Here is a 22,800-nt window from a genome sequence, read left to right as displayed (position 1 = left end):
CGATACCCCAGGAGCAACAGTGTCCCTAATTTGCTGGGAAGTGACGGTGCGGTCCCCTACGGCACTGCGTAGCATCCTACGGTCTTGGCGTGCATCCGTGCGTCGCTGCGGTCCGGTCCCAGGTCGACGGGCACGTGCACCTTCCGCCGACCACTGGCGACAACATCGATGTACTGTGGAGACCTCACGCCCCACGTGTTGAGCAATTCGGCGGTACGTCCACCCGGCCTCCCGCATGCCCACTATACGCCCTCGCTCAAAGTCCGTCAACTCCACATACGGTTCACGTCCACGCTGTCGCGGCATGCTACCAGTGTTAAAGACTGCGATGGAGCTCCGTATGCCACGGCAAACTGGCTGACACTGACGGCGGCGGTGCACAAATGCTGCGCAGCTAGCGCCATTCGACGGCCAACACCGCGGTTCCTGGTGTGACCGCTGCGCCGTGCGTGTGATCATTGCTTGTACAGCCCTCTCGCAGTGTTCGGAGCAAGTATGGTGGGTCTGACACACCGGTGTCAATGTGTTCTTTTTTTCCATTTCAAGGAGTGTATTAACGGTGAGGATCGGTGTGCGCCCAGCTGCGATGTGGCTAATGGGCGGTTATTCCCACGCCTGACCAGGTGAATGCTGGTTCGGCAACCACGTCCCACCTCAGTTATAACATTCACAGACATTTAGAAAACGTTTGCGCAGGACGGCAGTACGTGCAGTCCGCCCCCATGGCTGAGTGGTCGGTGTTCTGTCATGCAGCAGACCTGGGTCCGATTCCTGGCCGGTTCGGAGATTTTCTCCTCTAGGAGCTTGGGTATGGTGTTGTCCTCGTCATTGTTTCATCATAATCGACACGCCAACCGACTAATGTGTCGACAATTAAGACTTGCAAACCGATGACAGAACTTCTCCCGTGCGGACTGCTGGTCATCAATGCCATAGGATGACTTTATTTCACCAGATGCAGATAACTGGGATACACAATTTTCTTGTAGGGGTGGAAGGGCTGGCGACAAGGAACGGAATCCGACCACCCACTACCGTTGCCATATTCGAAGATTAACATACTGACTCCATAACAGATCTGGCATAGAGACGAATAAAAGCAAGAAAGCAAAAGAATTTTATAAAAAAACCCACAGTATATTTAATGCAGCAATAGCAACTGTAATTCATTGTACCACTAACGTCGTTGTAAGCAGTTATAACATACACCATCATGAAATGTGTTTTATTAAGAATAATGACTGGGCACATCTACATCTACACGATTTCTCTGCAGTTCACATTTAAGTGCTTTCCAGAGGGTTCATCGAACCACAATCATACTATCTCTCTACCATTCCACTTCCGAACAGCTCGCGGGAAAAACGAACACCTAAACCTTTCTGTTCGAGCTCCGATTTCTCTTATTTTATTTTGATGATCATTCCTACCTATGTAGGTTGGGCTCAACAAAATATTTTCTCATTCGGAAGAGAAAGTTCGTGACTGAAATTTCGTAAATAGATCTCGCCGCGACGAAAAACGTCTTCGCTTTAATGACTTCCATCCCAACTCGCGTTTCATATGTGCCACACTCTCCCCTATCACATGATAATACAAAACGAACTGCCCTTTTTTTTGCACCCTTTCAATGTCCTCCGTCAGTCCCACCTGGTAAGGATCCCACACCGCGCACCAATATTCTAACGGAGGACGAACGAGTGTAGTGTAAGCTGTCTCTTTAGTGGACTTGTTGCATCATCTAAGTGTCCTGCCAATGAAACGCAACCTTTGGCTCGCCTTCCCCACAATATTATCTATGTGGTCTTTCCAACTGAAGTTGTTGGAAATTTTAATACCCAGGTACTTAGTTGAATTGACAGCCTTGAGAATTGTACTATTTATCGAGTAATCAAATTCCAACGGATTTCTTTTGGAGCTCACGTGGATCAGCTCACACTTTTCGTTATTTAGCGTCAACTGCCACCTGCCACACCATACAGCAATCTTTTCTAAATCGCTTTGCAACTGATACTGGTCTTCGGATGACCTTACTAGACGGTAAATTACTTATGCATGAAAAGACTGTGGCGAGATGACTATACCTCACTCTGTTGGTATCTATTCAACCTCTAGAAAATCTACATCCATACTCTGCAAACCATTGTGAAGTGTGTGCCAGAGGAATGTTATGGCACAAAACATACTTTTTAAAAAAATTAAAATTTTTGGTAGGGTCTTATGGGACCAAACTGCTGATTTCATCGGTTCCTAAGCTTACACTCTACTTAATCTAACTTACCCTAAGGACAGAACAGACACACCCATGCCCGAGGGAGGACTCGAATCTCCGACGGGGGCAGCCGCGCGAACCGTGGAAAGGCGTCTCAAACCGCTTGGCTATCCCAAGCGTTATACTTTTTAGGGAGTTGCCCGTTTCGCGTTTACGTCTACGGAAGTGAAAGGACACGTTTTCCTGTTAAAGAGCTTATTCAAGGACTTGAAAATCATTTGTCAGCAGCATTTCAGTTATATGACGTACTCCACAATGCGCTTCTGTATGCAAAATGTGATGTTCAAAATGACTTACGAAGGTTTTTGAAGTGCCTGTGCAAACAGGTCTCTGTTTCCACGTGTCGCGAAACAGTTTTTAAATATATCGGCACAAATTTCTCCAGCGCAGCTGTAAGCAAAGCAACAGCAGTTGTAATTTGCAAATTGCAGCGATGTTAAAAAAGTGTGATATTTGATACTGGGAGGCATTTGAAAGTGGCTGTAGTCCAGTAATGTACTGCATCACGCAATACATTTCATCTGTATGTAAATTTGTGACAGCCTGCAGTGTACATAAAATGGTTTTAGCATTGTGAAATTACGCCAGGGCTGTGTATCCACACAAGAGGTTGTGCTCGCGTTTCCAAGAAACAAATTCTGAATTATCTGACGGCCCTGTGCTAAGAGATTATAGCTAAAGAAGGCGTAACCATCTTTGCAGATGATGCCTATCGCTCGTCGCCCTTTGCATTGATATTATCATTAGTTCATATTGCAGTGCATGTACAGTATAGAGTTACTATTATGTTTCCTCTATACGTCTTCCAACTTCCCCCCCTCCCCCCTCCCCCCGTGGGGCACAGTACACACTTAAGCACTGCCACAGAAACGTTGTCCGCCATCGGCTATTCATTATTATTTTTTATTGAAAATGAATCTTCTTCAGCTGTATTTACGTTTTCATATTTGGCTACTAATTTCGACGTTACGTCAATGTCATCTTCAGGCCTGTACACTTTGATGATATCAGTTGTGTGTGGTTGAGTACTAGATATTACTACATCCATAGCCACGATTTTCTTATTGCGCTGCTTCGCGCTGCTTCTAACGCACTTTTACCTTTTCTGCATCTGTAGTGCGTTGTCGACCAAAGTTTCCTCAACGTTTCTTTCTATTCTCTGTGTGCTTTGTAGCTTTCCATTTCTTCTTTATTCTTGCAATTACCTTTGGTGCCGTTCTGACTGACTGTATTCGATTCGTAACTTCGTAATACATTTTGCCGTACCAGGAAGGCCAGTAGTTTTCAGAACAATGACAGAAAAAGTATGTGCTAACACTCCTTCATTTCCTCTTTGAACGAGATGCCACATATTTTAAGACACTGGGATCGTACAGGAGAGAAGCAAGGTTCCAGTTCGTCAAGCAATCGCGAGGTACGTTGCCTTTGGTTTTCCTAACGGCGTGAGCTGAGTGTCGTGATGTTCCCTTTAGTAACAGCACAGTAGGTTGCTTCCTCCTCACCCTGCAGTAAGCGGGCCAACAGTAGGTCGGCCATGGTGTCGGGTTCCTTCTCTTTGCCTTTCAGCATACAGGTCCGAGAGAAGGACACACTAGTGGAAAACTCAGATTCGCTCCTGCAATTCTTGAACACTGTTGTCCGTGTTACAGTAATCTATTTTGTTGGTAGCACTGACAGTTACATGCTTCTGTGCTCCAGTGACAAATGACCATCGTGATTAACGAGGTTCGCGACATTTTCTGGATCGTTTCCTCTCCTCCGCGCAAGGAAAACGAGGAGCTACTAATGCCCATAAGAGATTCTCTTGGCAGTTAATGTGCTGAACTCGAAACGCGCTTGGGCACCGGCTGTATACCAGAAGAATAATTTTTTACCGTCTTTTTCTGTGTTGTTTACTGGTGAGGCTACTTTTTTAACCGAGTATTGTCTCAGTATTGTTTCCTCTCGCTCAACGAAACCTTTAGGCAAATTAAACAGAGGACTGCAACTACAAGAACGCCTTTCACCTCCACCGTACAACTAGCAAAAGAAAACGTTTCCAACCAATGGTAATAGAGTTTTTAGTAGGTGATTGTCTACAACTGTTAAATAATTTGGAAAAAGCATTTTGTGTCATCAGCTGCACAATTTTATGTTTATCCTCTACCGGTTTCGATTGTTACAATAATGTTCAAGGAGAAAAACATTGTACATCAATGGATCAACCACACATTTTCTTCATATATCAACCATAATAACGTAGAACATATATAATTGTCATAATAGAGTGTCATTATATGGTCCGTATACACACGTTGTACCTTGGCACAATTACGGTAGCGCACATTTGTTGATACTCCGTACTTAATAATTTAATTGGTATGTTATTAAATGTGGACGTAGGTCCAAATGTGTCCTACTGTATTTTCCTAGGCACAGCTTGTTTATATGGACTGTGTTAAGCCAGAATATTATGAAAATTACATTTGTTCTGCATTTATATGGCTCATATATGACGGGAATGTGTGGTTGATCCATTGAAGTAAGATGTTTTTCCTTGAAGATGATAACAATCGGAACCGGTAGAGAATAAATATAACAGCTTATAACGGACCTTCACTTACACTTAATTAGGATTTTTAAATGACACGTGCATCTAATTTGCCTATCGTTTCGGACAGGCATCTATTCTGAAGATTAATTAAAATCTGCATAAGTGCAGATATAGTTATACTAGAGTCGTTAACCCGCGACTACATTTGCACAATCACGATCGAAAGAAATTTTGACAGAAAGGCAAAAATAAGAAATAGTTCGCGAAATTTGCAGTAAATATTCTGAATTTTTTATAATTTTAGATTGTAATTACTGAAGAACTGGCGTCAGGTCATTGTATGAGAAATAATTACTGTATGATATTAATTGTTTATAGACTATATTACGAACTAATCTGTGAATTGTAATCATGTGACAAGGGAACCAAAAACACTGACTCGAACTCAAACGTAAAAAACACAGTTGATTCTGTGAACTAATGTTAATCAGAAAACCAGCAAAATAATTTCTACTGAACACACGCACGTAAAAGTTAACTGTTCGCAAAACAGTTCGCTTAATGAACAGCTTTGCGTTACTCACTGTAACGCCAATTGTTACAGATTTTTCAAATGCAAATGTTCATAAATACATGTTTTCTATTATAGGAAGTTGTTTCTGGAAAAACTGTATTGTTTCATTAAAAAAAATGGTTCAAATGGCACTGAGCACTATGGGACTTAACATCTAAGGTCATCAGTCCCCTAGAACTTAGAACTACTTAAACCTAACTAACCTAAGGACAACACACAACACCCTGTCATCACGAGGCAGAGGAAATCCCTGACCCCGCCGTGTTTCATTTAGCGAAGGATAATTAATTTACACTATACTTTTAAGTAGCTTGCAAATGTCAGCAGAGTTTGCAGTGCACACAAAAAAGCATGAAAGGTATTATTCTAAAGTTTGTGAACATTAATTTAAATTATGTTTTTACTCTTTTACTATTCTCTACTGTTGGTCTTCAAAGTATCTTATTGTATGTTTGATTCTCTTAAAACTGTTTGCATCAGGAAGAGATATTAGGAATAACCCCACCTTAGTAGCATCTTTCGAATTGGCTTCTAGAATGTCTCCCAATTAACCTAGATCTTTTACATTCTTAATATTCATTACAAAGAAAGATTAAATTTTTTCGGGTTAACAGTGAGTAAATGTTTTAAGACTGAAAAGTCAGCTATTTTTCTAATGATGAGTAGAACATTAGCGTTTGTCGTCCCATCAACGATGCTGTCGTTAGAGACAGAGCACTAGCTCCTTGTGGGTAAGGAAATGAGCTGCCCCTCTGAGGAACCACCGAAGCATTTACACAGAGCGTTTTAAAGAAGCCACGGAAAACCTAAATCTGCATGGGCGAACGGGTGTTTGAAACTCCACCCTTTCGAATTCTAGACACTGCGTCACCTATTCCGGCTTTCGATTTTCGACATCATTCTCTTTCTCCAAAGGTTTTCCAGGGAGAAACTTCCTTCCCTGTTGTGTATGGTGGAACCGGTCGATAACACACTTTAACTTTGTAGTATACAACACGATACATAAAATGAATTCGCCACCCAGTCCAGTAATATTTCTTGCATAACATAATATTTCACTTTTATTTGCATTTATACGGATGTTGATATGCTGTTTAGTTGTGTACTAATATGAAAGTGTTGTTTTTCATACAAACATAGTAATTTCAAAGTAATTTTCAAAGCAATATCATAATACCAAAAGTACCGGTGTATCAAATATATTTCGTATTTTTCAAAAGTAATGACTTTTATTTTTATTATTTTATTATGATACACGTGTTGGCCACTAGAGGACCATGTGAAGTGTGTTTGGGGTCAGATATTCTAAGGCTCTGCACTTCTATCTTCTCACTATGCGTTTTCTTCCTTCCATCCGACCCATTTCTTGACCTCTTGGCTCACTTTCACTTGAGTACTCTGTACTTGAATATTTACCTGCATCGATCAGGTATTTTCTGACTTTGGTGATCCACTTTATGTTATTAATACTTTGTGTATACTCCAGTATTTATTTTGTTTCTCAGGTGTCCGGCATTCTGTTGACATGCCTCTAAAATTTTCTTCATATCATGTACTGCGTTAAGGACCAGTTCGGCCTCCTGTCTATCCCGAAGTGTAGCACCTTTCCGACCCATGAACAACGCTTATGATGCATGTAAGGTTTCTGGCTTGATGACAGCATTGTAATGTTTCATTTTTACGTTATTTGACGGGAATGGTTTATTGTAGATGTTTCCAGTCGTCCAGAATGCTCTACTCACTTTTTGACTTGAGTGTTCGGAAGAGTCTTTCTCCATCTTATTTTCCTGTATCATCTCCCAAAGGTGATGAAATTTGTGAACTCTCTTGATTTCTCCATATTTCGTCACTATCTTTTCTCGTGCATCTTTTTGGTTTTTACATGTATTCTGCTTTTCCGAAGGAGATTTGTAGTCTGGCCTTTTCAGCCTTCTCTTTCAGGACCTCGATTTGTTTCACTGCAGCTTCTGAGTTATCTGTGAGTATTGCCAGATCAGTAAAAGCCAAATAGCTAAGATATAGTCCTTTAGTTTTCCTTCATAGCCTAGCTGATTTGCAACGTCCCTGTGTCCCATTTATTCAATTCCCTGACAACTTTGTCCAATATTATATTGAGTAATAGTGGTGGACTACCATCGACCTGTCTCACTCCTGTTCTAATCTTGAAGGACTGATAACTCTCCCATGAATTTAATTTTGGTGTTTGTTAGTGCCTGTCTGATTACGTTCACCGTTTCCTAGTCGGTGACCCTCTCTTCCAGTTCTTGAATTAGTGATGGTTGACCTGGGAGTCATATGCCTTTTTGAAATCTACGAGGGGCGTTCAATAAGTAATGCAATATTTTTTTCTGAAAACAAGATCATTTTATCGAGATTCCAATACATCAAATTATTCCCCACTCTTTTAGCTCCAAAGCCCTATTTTTCAACATAATCTCCGTTCAAAGCGATGACCTTACGCCACGTTATTGGGCGGGCCTGTATTCCCTCATGGAACCGCTCTACTGGCCGACGTCAGAGCTAATGTCTTGCTGCATCAATAGCCTCCCCTCATCCACGCACTGCTTCCTTCATTGGGACAAACAGGTGGAAGTCGGGACCTGAGGGATCCGGGCTGTGGGATGGATGGGAAAGAACAGTCCAATGAAGTTTCGTGAGCTCCCCTCTGGTGGGCAGACTTGCGTTTTCATGGAGAATGAGAAGTTCGCTTGCATTTTTTGTGGTAACAAGCACGCCGAAGTTCCTCCAATTTCCTGAGGATAGGACAATACACTTCCGAGCTGCCCGTTGCACAGTGAGCGAGGACATCAAACAGAATGAGCCCTTCAGAGTCCGAGAAGGCCGTCGTCTGTACCTAACCGGCTGACAGTGCAGCACTGAAGTTTTTCTTTGGAGGATGGATGATGATGATGACGATGATGAGCTACTCCGTGGACTGCCGTTTTCTTTCCGGTTCGAAGTCATGAATCCTTGTTTTCGGCAAAAAAATTGCCACGATCAGTCTCGTAACGTGTACGAAATTCTACACAGAGAGTCCTTCACTGCTCTTTATGGTTTTCTCTAACGAGAGCTCTCGCATGCTTCAACATTGCGGGAATCACAGTTGTGTATGGCCGGGTGGCATGTGCATGTGGGACATCGGACAGGTTTGCGGGACCTTGTTGCGATGATAACAGACGCTTCGCCCAACGACTCGCCGTGATTTTGTTCACTGCCACTTTTCAGTAGACATTCTGCAAGCGCCTATGAATATCTGCAGTGCTCTGGTTTTACCCACAAGAAACTCAATGACAGCTCTCTGGATGGAACACACCTCCGTTACAGACGCTATTTTGAAGACTGTATATAGCGCTAGCACCAATTGGAACCTCATGAAACTACAGGGGCTGAAGCGGGAAATTCCACGATATCCCGCACTTTTAGACCGAAATAGCCGAGAAAAAATGTGTTGTATTACTTATTGAAAGTCCCTCGTACAAAGGCGCTCACCGTCTCTCTGCTTCTCATCGCTTCGTATCTCAGGACTGCTTTTAAATTGAGTATCTGTTCAGTAAAGGATTTTCTGGGCCTGATGCCTTCTTGGTATACTTTTATTTGTTTTCCATTAGGAACTGTGCCGTATATACGACACCCTATGACAATTGTGTACGTGACGATCGGTAAAGATATCCGTCTGCAATAGTTAACATCGTACCTATCCCCTTTCTTATATACTGTCTGTTTAACAGTTTATTTTCGTTCTTCTAGTATTCCTTAAGTCTCCCGTATGTTTTGAATGATATTTGTTATTTCTCCGACGGTACTCGGCCCAGTTTCCTTTACCATCTTTTTCCGCTGTTCTGCCATTTTTTAGTTTCATGATTTATCTCTTGTTATCTAATTCGCCTAGTGCTTTTGGATTATTATTTATTTTTATCTCCTGGCTCCTTGGGATTTCGCAGGCGGTTCAGGACAATTCTGGAGTTCACTGAAGTGTTTTACCAGTGTCTCGCAGTTATCTTTGTTGTTTAGTGCCAGTTGTACATTCTTTTCCTGAAACACGGACTTTTTGCTTGGTATCCTAAGATTCTCGTTTTAAATGCTGAAGTGTCTCGTGTTATAGTTTCGGGAATCCTCTAGTATCCCTTTTAATTTATGTTTTTGATATTCTGCTTTGACCTCTCCTGATGTCTCTTGTCGTTTCCTTTCTCGCCTCTATGTACATTGCCAGATTAACTTCTGGTTTGTCAGTGTTCCCTTTATTATATGCTATATTCTTGTTCTCAGATGAATTATCGCATGAGACATTACACCATGAATGCCTCTTCTTTTCGATTAGAGGAATTTTCTATTTAGTTTTACTGATTTTCTAGAATGAGATTTTCACTCTGCAGCGGAGTGTGCGCTGATATGAAACTTCCTGGCAGATTAAAACTGTGTGCCCGACCGAGACTCGAACTCGGGACTTTTGCCTTTCGCGGACAAGTGCTCTACCATCTGAGCCACCGAAGCACGACTCACGCCCGGTACTCACAGCTTTACTTCTGCCAGTATCCGTCTCCTACCTTCCAAACTTTACAGAAGCTCTCCTGCGAAACTTGCAGAACTAGCACTCCTGAAAGAAAGGATATTGCGGGGACATGGCTTAGCCACAGCCTGGGGGATGTTTCCAGAATGAGATTTTCACTCTGCAGCGGAGTGTGCGCTGATATGAAAGGTCCCGAGTTCGAGTCTCGGTCGGGCACACAGTTTTAATCTGCCAGGAAGTTTCATATCAGCGCACACTCCGCTGCAGAGTGAAAATCTCATTCTGGAAACATCCCCCAGGCTGTGGCTAAGCCATGTCCCCGCAATATCCTTTCTTTCAGGAGTGCTAGTTCTGCAAGTTTCGCAGGAGAGCTTCTGTAAAGTTTGGAAGGTAGGAGACGGATACTGGCAGAAGTAAAGCTGTGAGTACCGGGCGTGAGTCGTGCTTCAGTAGCTCAGGTAGTAGAGCACTTGCCCGCGAAAGGCAAAGGTCCCGAGTTCGAGTCTCGGTCGGGCACACAGTTTTAATCTGCCAGGAAGTTTGATTATCTTCTCTTTGAATTCTTCCAATGTTGTGGCTGTCTTTTTCTTCCCACACCTTTTCGATCCTTTGTCATATCAAAACTTGGAATCATCGTGATCTTGTTCATTCTCTTTGGTGCCAACCTGATTTTAATACTGGTGAGATAATGATCAGAGTCTACGGTTGCCCCTCTTCTGACTGGTACATTTGTGATTTCTCTGTGGTTCTTGTGTCTAATTGCTAAATCGTTGATTTGGTATTCACCTAACGGTTTGTTTGACCGGTGATACCCACGTCTTGGTTTTCTTGATCTCTTATTGAATTGCAAAACAATAATATTGGGATACTAAATTGTAAATGAAAATACAAAAGGATATTTTCTCTTTATCTATCGATCTAATTGTGAGGTAGTATCTCTCTATAAATAAATGATCTTTGTTCACTTTTTGGCGGGATCGTGTGGGAGTGTGTTCGTACCAGTTAGGCAGATTGTACTGTGGCTGTTGAATATAAGGAGTATTGATGATGAAGGAACAAATTAAATTTCTTTGACTTTTCATTTAAAATTGATTACAAAAAAATATTATGGATACAATAGCCTCCTTCGTCAAACAGGTAATATCATACATCGAGACTAGCTGTGCAAAGTATATGAAAAGCTGTAGAGGACATTGTTCAAGAGATTCAGCCATTAATACTCGGAAACAAATTACAATAAAAGTTCTGACACCTTCTCTTTTCTTCTTTTTAAGATACTGAAAAGCATTCAAGCTAACTACGACATAATAAAAAGTGAGATTTGTCAAACAATATTTAATATTCAAATTTGATATTATTGAAAGTACATCATCAGGAGTGTAGTTGGCAAAAGTATGCAAGGTACCAGTCTACTGCTACTAAAAACTTTTGATTGAAAGTTTTTCATTCACACACTTCTTTAGATACGGGTACAGGCGGAAGTCAGAGGCTACCAAATTTGGTGAATAGGATGGATGTGTTTCAAGTCCCTCAGTTTCCCCAACGGCATACACTTTGTTGGCAGCTAGTGTGTACGCGATATAGAGACAAGACCTTTCATTGAGAAAACCATTGTTTGTCAGCTTCAAACAGATAAGAAAATGTCGAGATGAAAATCCGACGCAATGTGTGTAGAAGACGTTAGGAAACATTTACAAAGGAGTACGAATGCGTGTAGCTGAAGACCAACACAAAATAGTCTGGAGCAGACCTTTGTTCAGTAGTGGACGTCACATAGCTAATGATGATGACAATGATAATGATTACGCTTGATGGGTTCGCATTCTGTGAGACATGGAGTCCAACTAGTGTATAAGCTCTAGATGGACGTTTCTTGTGCTTTTCCTAAATCACATGTAGCAAATTTTGCGATAATTTCATTGAAAAGCGATCCGTCAGCTTCTTTCCCCGTAATCGTCCATTTATAGCTTGATCATTATCTGACGCTTTCGTTATCTATGGGGCATAAATCCTTACTCTTCCTTGCCTCTTCAAGCAAGTCAGAATTGGTTATTTTAGTTTCAGCCTTTTTGTGCTGAGTATGCAGCAATTCCATTAACAGAAACGTCACTTTGGTTCGTCGTCTTCACTGGTCTCTATTGGTGATCCATGTAAATTAGTTGCGTGTACGTGATTTAAGAAGTTCGTTTTTGAACAGTCTACGGTGTTTGTGTACCCACTGGAGGCCTTCGGTACGACGGTGATGATAAAACGTGCATTAGCCAAAACGACTTGTTCACATCCTCGAAAGTTTCTGGATTACGCATTGTGTTGTCGGTCGGATCACTTTTGAGCTTCGAATGATTGACCACGTTCTCTCAGCTAAAACAGTAGAAGTAGAGTGTTTAAGATTGTTGAAACTCTAAGAACCGACTAATTACATCAACTACTGCTGGAAACCTTTCTTTTGCGGTAAATGATCGCTGACGCAGTTTTAGTATAGAGTTTTTGTAGTGAACTTAAAGTCAAGTGGGATTGGTAAGGAATAAATTACAGATATTTAATTCGTTGGCAATAATACCCTTCTTCGATACACACAATACGTTTAAACACTTTTGACAACAGTGCCATGAAAATGGCCTGCACCATTTATAAAATAATCATAAGAACCTAGCACATTTTATAATGCTATAACAAAATTATGGGATATACGGAACAATATTATTTGCCCGAAATTTGATGAAGCTGCAAGTTGCTGCGATAAGAGTTACAATATCGGATCAAGCTGCGTTAATGTGTGGCTAGCATGTGGCCATTCAGGCAGCTTCTGTACGAATCCGGGGATCGACATCCACAGCGACATCTAAACGCATACTCTGCTAGACGCCGAACGGTGTATGGCGGAGGATACGATGTACCACCACTAGTCATTTCCTTTCCCATTCTACTCCGAAAGGAAACGAGGGCAAAACGACTATTTATATGCCTCAGTGCGAGCCTTAATTTCTCCTGTATTCGTGATCCTTTCGTAAAATGTACTTTGGCGGCAGCAGAATCGTTCTTTAGTCAGCTACAAATGCCTGTTCTCTAAATTTTGTCTGTAGTGTTTCGCGAAAAGAACGTCGTCTTCCCTTCAACAATTCATACTTGAGTTCACGAAGCATCTCTGTAAGTCTTGGGTATTCATGGAACATATCGGTAGCAAATATAGTGGTACGATTGAAACTGCCTCGATGTCCTCCTTTAATCCGACCTCGTGGGTACCCCAGGCACTCGAGCTGTACTCAAGAATGTTCCGACAAGTGTTCTACACGCCGTCTCGTTTGTAGAAAAGGCTGTCTTTATTAAAATTCTCCCATTAAACTCAAGTCCCTAACATGTCCTTATGCGCTCGTTTCATTTCATGTCAATCGACTTGACTGTGCCAAACAGCGCACCACTAATAATGTATTCGAACATTACAGGATTTGTTTATCTACCATCGGCACTCACTTCCACTTTATACATTTGCGATTAACCACACCAAATACACTGACGATCCAAAACACTATGACCAGAGCCCACCGCGACGTTGGATGCCGCCTGTTGGCGTTCTGGGCACGTGACGCGGCAACAAAACTGCATTAGCGGAGCAGACGCGACCGGTGGACCACCCCAGGGAAGATATGGGATGGAAATGGGGAAATCCATTAAAATAACAGACTTTGACAAAGGATAGATTATTATTGCACAGAGCCTGTAAACAAGTATCTCGAAAACGGCGAAGCGGGTCGAATATTGACATTCTACTGTCCTTGGCATGTACGGGAAAAGGTAGGACAGTGAAACTACCTCTAGGCGCTAAATGGTTGGACGTCCACGATTATTCACTGAACGTATGGTTCAGAGACTTGTCTGCTCTGTAAAGTAGGACAGATGGTGATATGTGGCATTTCTGCCAAAACAGCGCAATGCTGGTGCACGCACAAGTGTTTCGGAGCACACCGTTCATCGTACGTTGTTGAACAGAGCTTCGCAGCAGAGCACACCTACGTTTTCACAAGATGACAACGACATCCTCAATTACCATTGCGGTGCGCACGGGACCATCGCGATGCGACCGTCGATCGAGGGAAACGTGTCGGCTCTCCGTGTGTATCACATTTTTGCTACACTAGCTCGATGGTCGTCTCTACAAAAGCAGTGATTGGGGTGAGCGGCGGCTCGAAACGTACAGCGCGCCACGGACGCAGGCTGGTAGGAGCGGTATTGTGCTGTGGGAGACATTCTCCTGCGCTTGTATGGGACCTGTGGTAGTCGTCGAAGACACGCTGGCAACTGTGAACCACTTGCATCCCTTCCTGCTTGGTGTCTTCCCCGACAGCGATCCCATCCGTGTCTCGGAACCAGAACCGTACTACAGTGGTTTGAGGAGCATTATAATGAACTCACGTTGATGTCTCGGCGACCAATTTCGCCTGACGTAAATCCTATGGAACCCACGTGGGTCGCTATCGGTCACCATCACCGCGTACGCAAATCAGCGGTCCGTTATTTACGTGAATTACATGACCTGTGTGTAGACGTCCAATGCTGCACACTTCCACAAACCAACTAACGAACAGTCGAATCCATGATACAGGAGATCCGTGATGTATTTCGTTCCAAAGACAAACAGACAAGCTATTGAGCTAGTGGTCAAAATGTTTTGGCTCATCAGTGTAGAAGTTTTGTATGAGTCGTGTAAAGAAACTCGTTCTCTGCTTCTAAAAAAACCCTTTTAAATAATAAAACATGACCTATACAAGGAATCTGATTACCCATATTAGTCATGGACAAAAAAAAGTTTTTGTCTTTGTCAGAACGTGCAGAATCTTATGTGAGGCCAATAAGACGTCAATGTTAATCTAAATATGGTATGCCAATGTTTACATAACTAAAAAATATATTAGGTAATTCAGTACAATTATTGTATAGATGCGATAAATCACTGTAATGGGGCCAAATGAACAATTAAAGTCAATAAAATTCCAGTAGACCTGCAAAAGTAAAAAGAAATTATTGTAGGGGCCTACATAGAGATCGCGCATCTGCTAGATGCCCACGAAATACGTAATTTTGTTTTGAAGCTGACAACCAATGATAAAATAGGTGCAGTTTTTAAGCAGTAACGGCGAACAGCATCAGCTGGCAATATACGTAATTTTATGGTAGTTAATTTTACTACACAAAAAATAAAATATGTACTCCCTCCAAAAGAAGTTATGAACAAACATTAAAATAAAATTATAATGAGCATCAAAATGTCTGAGAAGAATTTCGAAAGAAAATTATTAATTTAACTTTAATTTGGCGGGTTTTCAACACTGTCAACAAGACGAAATAATGGAAAGAATATTTATTGGAACCAAACAAAATTGAGATATTGTGACAGTATTTTTAAAATAGTGAATTTAACTGCAATTGTCTTTACTTTTGAAATGAGAGAGAGCGTAATAATTTTTTTTTTAAATTTAACTGTTGCTGCAGATAGTGCGATGACGTCAGCGGTCGTCTGCGCGGACGATGTGTGAAGTGGATCCTGGTTCGTGGCGTGAAGGTAATGACGGATCCTCCTGTTTCGTTAATATTCCAGTTACGGCGGTGGTGCACGTCTCCGTTGTGGTCGAATCAGCTGGCAGCACTGGCGCCATAATAATAGTTCCAGTGTGTGCGTTGTCGTTACGCGAGCCACGTTTTATTATTAAAAGTTTATTGATCACGCGGTGCGGGTAGGTCGGAATTATGCAATGTCTTTAGTATTTACGATATATAGCCGGTTAATGCCAATACTTCGCACAGTTCTTTCACCGTGTTGCCACAGGAAAACAGTCACATGTGTTTATCACTGTAACAGTCCGTTAAACATCAGTTCAGTTTACGTCATCGTCTTTAAGACAGTTTGGATGATATAGTAAATGTTTCTTGATCAAATCACAGCATTGTTCTTTTACTTAACATTTTGGTTTGTTTCACTTTCACGCAATTCTAACAGCTAGTGTCTCCACACGACAATGGTGTCTGACTCATGGCTAATTGTCACAAGTTCACACAGTTTGTAAAATCGTCACCGCAAACACTCGATACACTTTTGCAGGTTTTACTGTTCAATTAATAATGAACGATCTCCTATTAACACAGCGGATGCACCATAATTAAATGTTCCTCCGAGTATCACCGTCTTTCACGCCGAACTTTGCCATTTTTATTATTATTTTTTTTTATCCCTGCGAATCGGCCACTTACCACAACAACTCGCAAGCTCTCTCTGTATCGATAGTCATTCGCACTCTCTTTGACAGTACTTCTAGCCTAACCAAAGATTTACTTAACATATAAAACCAGAACATTCATATTCGTACAATATAAAATATAAAACAGTAGCAAAAAAAATGAAGAAACACTGGGACGTATTAACAAATAAAGAGTAGTTGAAATAAATGATATATACGTACTATGACAAGGTAATTCACAAAAGAAAAAAAATATTATCGACTTTCGGGGAAAGCAATGTGTTTACAGTCGTCCTTTGCCCCACAGTCAGTTAAGCACGACGTTTTCCCGTATATTAGAACGTCAACGGCAAACAGTCGCAGATTGCTCCTCAACCTATGTGTTATATTTTCGTATATAGAGAACAAGAGAGGTAGTACCACACTCCCCTGGAGCTCTCCTGTTAATACCCTTTTCTCTAATGAACTACTGCTACTAACACTCGCTGCCGAGAAAAACGTACTGTCCTGTATTACTTAAGGTCTTCCGTCACTGGCTCATTACAGAGAAAAACCGGACCATCCGAGAATGGCAGCTCACTCGGAATCCGGCAACCAAGCGCCTCATCAATAGATTACAGCGCCAAATCAAGGCTGCGGTGCAAGACCACCGCAATCAGGCATGGGAGAACAAAATCTCTGCCATTGACCTGAGTGACCCGTCCGCTTGGCGGCTCACAAAGAGCCTTCTGAGACGAGAGCAAAGGATACCCCCCCTCCAGGTCGGCAATGATTTTGTGTCCGAACCAGACGCCAAGGCAAATGCCTTGGCTGATGTTGACCGGGGTGAAGTTGCGTGCGAAGACGACCCCATTGACCCTGACCACATCCGCCTGGTAACGGCACGCCTCCCACAATTCCTTGCCGTTCAGGACCCTGAGGATGAAATCACCCCCATCAATGAAGAAGAGGTTGAACTGCAATTGCGGTACCTCAAATCCAAGAAAGCTGGCGGCCCCGATAAGCTGACGAATGCCCTCCTCAAGCAGCTACCCCCAGCTTCTATTCCCATCCTGACGGCCACCTTCAACAACATCCTCACAACCAGGCAATATCCCACTGCCTGGAAACATGCTGAGGTGGTCGCCATCCCCAAGGGTGGGAAGGATCTTCGTTCCCCTGCCAGCTACCGCCCCATCAGCCTCTTGCCCGCCATTTCCAAGGTGTTCGAGAGGCTGTACCTTAAACGACTGCTCATCCACATTGCTCGAGAACGAGTCCTCCCTGATGAGCAGTTTGGCTTCAGGCAGGGACACGCAACCACCCACCAACTCCTGCGCCTTGTAGAAGAGGCACTGGACGCCATAGAACGTAGGGAGTACTTCGGGGCCATACTCCTCGACGTGTCCAGAGCGTTTGACTCGGTCTGGCACGAAGGGCTGCTCTACAAACTATTTTCTCTTGCTTTCCAGTGTCTCACGTAAGGCTAATAGCCACATACCTGGAAGGTCGCACCTTCCACGTTAGGATCCCTGATGGGAAATCTACACGACGACGCATTAGTGCAGGAGTACCACAAGGCAGCGTACTTGGACCGCTACTCTACTCCCTCTTCACAGCTGATCTGCCCTTTGCGCCGAGGGTACATTTAGCTCTCTACGCAGATGATACTGCACTCTTCTCTCGTTCTCGGAGTGCGGCAGATCTACAACAGCGGCTCCAGGGGGCTACAGAATCCTTAACCGATTGGGCTAGGACCTGGCGTCTGGCATTTAATCCCTCCAAGACCCAAGCCCTTATCATCTGCCGACGCCACATTCCCATTCGGCTCCCTCAGGTGACGGTCCTTGGTACCCCAGTCCCCTGGACTCGTACTGCGAAGTACTTGGGTGTTACCCTGGACCAGCGCCTCACCTGGCGCTCCCACATCGATGACGTGCGTCGTAAGGCAATGGGGCGGCTCTGCCTGCTCTACCCTCTCATCAATCCAACCTGTTCACTCCCCACACACCTTGCTGTTAGATTGTACACCTCCCTTGTTCGTCCCATCCTTGAATATGCGGCGGTGGTGTGGGGCAATGCTGCCCCCACCCACCTCCGCCGACTCCAAACCGTCCAGAATCGGGCTCTCCGGCGTGCCCTCCACCTTCCCTTCGACTTCCCAACCCAAGAACTCCACAACCTGGCCGACGTGCCGCTCCTTCGCACCCGCATCCTATCTGCAGCCAATTCCTTCTACCAACAAACACGTCACTCTCCTAATCCCTTAATCCTCTCCCTGGGTACCCGTGTTCATCGTCTGGCCACCACTCGATGGCCAGACCTTCTTTTCCGCCCCCCATGAATTCACATCATCGATCATCCACCATCATGTCATGTCATTCACCCTCACAAGCACGCCACCCCCCCTTCCACCCACTCGGCCCCCCAATAATGGCCTAATCACGACAGGCCCTTCCTCTTTCCACTTCTCAAGCTGTCACTCTCTGACTACTTTCTCTTCCCCCCCCCCCCCCCAAACCATCACTTCAAAACTGTCTGCCACCATCAAGACGCCGCTACGAGGAAGAGGCGGCCAGGATAATGGCCTTTCGATTTCACTCACTCTAACTATTCCTCCTTCTATCCTTTATTCTATAACTTAGTATAATAATATTCCTGGCTAGTCAATCGGCCGTTCCTTTTCCGCCATCTTCTACTGTTCCTTTCTCTGCCCTGTCTTCTTTCAAAAAAAAAAAAAAAAAAAAAAAACACCACAACACCACAACAGTCAAAAGCAACAACAACAAATCACGACATCACATCTCCAAACGTCATGCCAGAAGGAGAAGCACATTACAGGTGCTAGAACTTCGATAACAGCAGAGGGTTAAACCCTCCACAATGTGCGCGGCGGCCGTCACTGGCATACCTGCGAACCTATTCCGTATGCTCAGAACTTCGTTATAGGCCTGCAGTTGGGTACCGTGTCAAAAGCTTTCCAGAAATCTAGGACTATGGAATTTGCCTGTTGTCGTTCCTCCGTGTTCGCAGAATATCGTGCTCGAAAAGTGCCAGTTGAGTTTAGCACGAGCGATGCTTTTTAAATCCGTGCCGGTCTGCGGACAGAAGCTTCCTGTTTCAAGGAGTTTACTACGTTCGAATATGCTGCAAATTCTACAGCAAGCCGACGTTAAGGATGTAGGTCTGTAATTTTAAGGATGTATTCTCTTATCCTTCTCATACAAAGAAGTGACCTGCTCTTTTTTCTAGACTCCAGGTACTTTTCGCCAGGCGAGAGGTTCCCGAAAAATGCAAGCTAAATAAGAAGCCAACGCCGTACCATACTCTCTGTAGAACCGAATTGGGATTCTGTTTTGACACGGCGACTTACTTGTTTTCAACTGTTTCAGTTGCTTCTCTGTGCCTGGGATGCCTATTTCTGTCCTCCATGCGGGAGTCGGTGAGACATCAACCTGTCTGTTGATCGGTGGTATGCAGTTGCACGTTCCACTGGTAAGGCGTTATCTACGAGTCAACGACAGCAGACAGATGGCCACAGCCTTGTGAAAGTGTAGAGTACGGCCGACTCGGTATTTTCTTTTGTTCCAACATGAAGAAGTGCATTTAATTACGGAACCGGGGCGGTAGGTCATCGTTTGATGCCGTTTGTAGTTGAGGGGTATTTCATTTGGAGTCATTGCCATCGTAAACACATGAATAAATCTGCGACTAGCTTGGTGCAGATGGACTACGACGGATCGGTATGTCATTTATCTTTGTTTAAAGGTGATTGTGAAGGGCGCATAGACGAAGTATGTCACAAAACTTCACAAAAACATTCACGTAAGTGACATGACGCCATCTTGGTGGCAAATGTTAAATTTTCGTTTACTTATTTCCTGCTTTATTTTCATCACACATTGAAAATGTTATTTCAGTATAGATTTTGTAAATTTAATTCTTGGTACAATCTTGTTTCTGTTTCCGTAATGTAGCTATTATGAATGTAATTGTCATTTTCGATTATTGTGATGTATGTTTTCTTAGTTGTTAACATGTCATTATAATTCATTTTTTACAGACAGGGTAATATCAAATTGAGGTATTGAATAAAACTGTAAATCGTTGTAATCAGTATCTTTGAATGTGTTATGTATGAGCGGTGTAGAACCATATCGATACATCGACACAGAAATCGTCAACAAAGAGTCGAGAGTGTTGAGTACAGAGTGATTGTAGAGCCTGCTACACATCGTGTTCGTGGCAACAGAAAAATATCACTGCTTGGACGGTGCTACATTTACGATCTTGATGTGTACCGTGGCCATACGTGTCACATTGCTCATTTGCTAGAACTGCGTGTTAATTCATTAAGTATAAATCTTTGATGTGCAGACTGGTAAGGTTCCTGCACGGCTTAAAGATAATTTTTCGATTGTTTAGGGCGTACCACGGACTGTGGAATGAAACAGAATATGGTAAAGCATTTTGTTGTTTCATATTGGCACAGAGAACTTCAACTGTGAATGTATGGTGTAGTGATCGCCGAGTGATCGAAGTGAGTGATTACGTATACAATTGTGTACGGCACTTATCGTTCGGTTTAAACCGCGGACTGATGATTGACAGTATTGAATTGATGTATTTTCGCAGTGCGGACGGATATACTGTAAAAAGTTCCGCCTGCGATCGCAAAGCATAAACCTGGAATAAACAAAAATTAGGTAACTAACAAAAATTATGACGTCAGGTTATGCCACGCGTTATTGGAAGGAAGTGTGTTTTATGTTCGTGTTTGCATGGAGATACGCAAATGGGAATCAATTTTGCAAACATCGAGCGTTCCTGTTAGATTCGCAAGAGACGTCCACGATAGAGGAGCTAATCAAGACAATAACAGTTATTGGATTACACGTTAAAGGATGATGGACTAACGACGGGGACATAGACGACTCGCCGGTAGCATCAGCTAAGTGGGAACTGTTCTGAAGGAACAATGGCTAAGAGACACCGCGAACTACATAGTTCTAATCAGTGATTTAAAAACTTTTTATACACAAACAACAGTATCTCTTCTTGGTCACTCAGTTTACGTAATTGTAGACTGTTGCATTGTAATGTTATTCAGCTTTATTTTGAATAACATTCAGAACAATTTCAGTCATTGAATTACTTATTTTGATAATCATCATAGCTTTGCAAACCCACAAATTTCTAGCGCAGTTTTGCAAACAAATAGCTACGAATACTAATTAGATAACAGTAAATTAGTTTTCTTTATTTTTATTTGCATTCAACTGCCAGTGTTTCATTATTTATATAGTCTGAAAGTGTTTAGCTGGATTTCCGTGTTTTATTGTTCTACATTTAATCTCTTACGAATTGTTGTGCCGTGCCAATGAAGTGTGCATGCTGTGCATATCCTCCATTACACAGAGGTGACAAAAGTCATTGCTCAGCGATATGCACGTGTACAGATGGCAGTATTGTACGCGCAAACAAAGCTAACACTCGGCGTGCTGGCTGATGGGAGCGAGTGCCAAGACATTTCCCACTCCCATCATCCAGCACGCCGAATGTCAGCTTTGTTTGCGCGTTTTAACACACAAAGTGTAAAAGGGCAGTGTCTTGGCGGAGCTGTTATTTGTGGTCAGGTGACTTATGTGACAACGTTTCCGATATGATTATGGCCGCACGACGGGAATTGGTTGGTTGGTTGGTTGTTTTGTGGGATTAAAGGGACCAGACTACTATGGGCATCGGTCCCTTGTTCCATAAAAACTAAAACCACCCGAAGAGAATAAAAAACGAACAACAGGAAAGACAGCAGACGAAACAAGACATGAAATACTCTGACAGAGACCAGACAAAACAAATTAAAACACAGTGTGACGGTGGTTGGCCGACCGTAGAGAAAAAGAGGAAAAGCCAACCACCAAGTACACTTTAAAAACTCAGTTTAAAATCAGAGGCTAAAAGCCAGAATCAACACTAAAAAAACACTTTGATTAAAGGATAAAAAAACCCCTGCCCGAATAAAATACAAAACCAAGTCCACCATGGCACAGTCATCTGATAAAAGAGCAGAGAGCGTGTCAGGCATTGCAAAAGTCTGCCTGAGCACGGTTAAAAGGGCGCACTCCGACAGAATATGGACCACCGTCAAGGACGCCCCACAACGACAAAGAGGGGGATCCTCACGACACAGTAAATAACTGTGCGTGAGTCGGGTGTGGCCAATGCGGAGCCGACAAAGAAAGACTGAGTCCCTGCTGTTGGCTCGCATGGACGACCGCCACACAGTCGTCGTGTCCTTGACGGCACGGAGTTTGTTAGGGGTGGTCAGACCGCGCCATTCAGCATCCCAAATCAGCCGCCAGGAGGCCAATCTCCAGAGATGGCCCACTGGTGGCCTCTTTCGCCAGGCAGTCAACAGTTTCATTGCCGGGTATACCAACATGGCCTGGGGTCCAAACAAAGACCACAGACCTGCCGCTACGGGCGAGAGTATGCAGGGACTCCTGGATAGCCATCACCAGACGAGAACGAGGGAAACACTGGTCGAGAGGCCGTAAACCGCTCAGGGAATCGCTACAGATAACGAAGGACTCACCTGAGCAGGAGCGGATATACTCTAGGGCACGAAAGATGGCGACCAGCTCAGCAGTGTAAACACTGCAGCCAGCCGGCAACGAACGTTGTTCAGAATGGTCCCCTAGAGTT

The sequence above is a fragment of the Schistocerca gregaria genome, chromosome 3 (assembly GCF_023897955.1).
Source record: "Schistocerca gregaria isolate iqSchGreg1 chromosome 3, iqSchGreg1.2, whole genome shotgun sequence".
NCBI classification, from domain to species: domain Eukaryota; kingdom Metazoa; phylum Arthropoda; class Insecta; order Orthoptera; family Acrididae; genus Schistocerca; species Schistocerca gregaria.
Note: the sequence above shows the minus strand (reverse complement) of the source record.